Genomic DNA, 2,135 nt, shown 5'->3' with positions numbered 1-2,135 from the left:
GTAAGTCTCAGAGAACGCATACTACAATAAGTGAACATTGCAATTTGCAGGTAGTTTCTGGAACCTATAGCCCCATCCCCTACTTTATCCGAATTTCAAAAACTACAAGAGACAGCAAAGATTCCCACTCACCATCCTATTTCAAAATAGAACAAATCCAGGGCCAGGATCAGGGAAGAATAGAGTACTGAGTAAACTTCAGAAGGGAAAACTTCTCCCACTAACACTGAATAACAAAACTTAAAGAGAAAAACAAGACATCTGTCACAAATGAGGAAAAACCAAAGGAATATCAAAGGCAATTTCAAGTGTTCAAAAGACAGAACTCCTAAAAAAATCAGACCTTGGTGCCCAGACAATGGAAGTCACCAACTACTGGCCCTAGAATATGGCAGGGATTAGGGAATGGATGAAAAGAGTGAATAAGACTCAAGAAAGACAAGATACAATACTGAAATAACTTGTAACAGAGATTCTGACAATACAAATTTCCATCCAGGATATAAATAACAAGGTGATAAGCATGGAAAGTCAAATTAAACTAGCTAAAGAAAGAATCTCAGAACTTGAAGACTAGAACATAGAATTAAACTCATCCATAAAAAACAGAGAAAGAAGACAGAAAGAAAGAATGAAGCCTACAAGATATGTGTGATTACATCAAAAGTGGAACCTACACTTGATTGTTATCCCAGAAGAAGAAAGGGAAATGGAGAACAACTGGGAGCAAGAATTCCAGGAGGTAATCCAAGATAATTTTCTCCATCTCACTAGAGATGTGACCAGCCGAGCAAAAGAGATACAGAAACCCCCCCCACAAGATATCAAATGAGAAGACAGCCCCTAGACAAATAGTAATTCACCTACACAAAGTAGGCACAAAAGTAGGCCCAAAGACAGCAAGAAAGAAAGGTCAGATTACCAACCGGGGAAAACCAATCAGAATAGTAGCAGACCTAATGGCAGAAGCATTACAGGCAAGAAGGGATGGGAGCCCTATATTCAAAATCCTCAGAGATAAACAATTTCAACCAAGAATTTCTGATCCAGCCAAGATCAGCTTCATCAGTGATGGAGAATTAAAATCCTTCCCAGACATCTACTCCCTAAGAGATTATGCAGCTTCCAGACCATTTTTACAGGAGACATTTAAAAAGGTATTTTACACAGAGCAAAGAAAAAAAAAAAAGAATGACCACACGCTTCCCAAGACAACAACAGAGCACAGAATCAACAGAGAATACGGCACAACAAGAAACTTGAAAACACACACACATTAACCCCAAAGCAAAAAGAAAACAAAGAAAAAACTTTACAAGAATCTCATGACAGGACAAAACAATCACATTTCAATAATCAGTCTGAATGTGAATGAACTAAATACATCACTAAACAGATGCAGAATGGAAAACTGGATGAGAAACCATGGCCCAATTATTTGGTGCATCCAAGAGACTCATCTCACTACAAGGGACACACACAGACTCAAAGTTAAAGAATGGAAAGTGAGTTTCCAGGCAAATGAATCATAAAAGAAGGCAGGAGTTTCGATCTTAATATCAGACAAAACAACTTTTAAGTTATCAAAAATTTAAAAAGATACAAAAGGACTAGACATAATGATAAAAAATTCAATCTATCAACAAGAAATATCCATCCTAAACATATATGCATCCAACACAGGAGCACCAGCATTTATAAAGCAACTACTAAGTCAACTAAAAAAAAAATTGTCTCTAACACTATTATAGCAGGGAACTTAAATAACCCTCTAAAAGTCCTAGATATGCCATCTAGGCAAAAAAACCAACAAGGAGATCCAGAACCTAAGCTTAACACTCGACCAAATGAACTTAATAGATACCTACAGATTATACCACCCAACAACCACAGAATATGCATTTTACTCATCACCACTTGGAATGTACTCCAAGATCAATCACATCCTTGGCCATAAATCAAGCATAAACAAATTCCATAAGGTTGAAATCTTGCCATTCACATTCTCAGACCACAGTGGAATAAAAATAAATATTAAAACCAACAACATTTCCCTAAAGCCCACAAAGACATGGAAACTAAACAGCATGATGCTGAACAATGACTGGGTCAGCACTGAAATCAAAGCAGATATT

Source organism: Carlito syrichta, unplaced genomic scaffold (genome assembly GCF_000164805.1).
Source record: "Carlito syrichta isolate Samal-C Ts95f unplaced genomic scaffold, Tarsius_syrichta-2.0.1 Scaffold91573, whole genome shotgun sequence".
In the NCBI taxonomy this organism is placed as follows: domain Eukaryota; kingdom Metazoa; phylum Chordata; class Mammalia; order Primates; family Tarsiidae; genus Carlito; species Carlito syrichta.
This window is presented reverse-complemented; position numbering follows the sequence as displayed.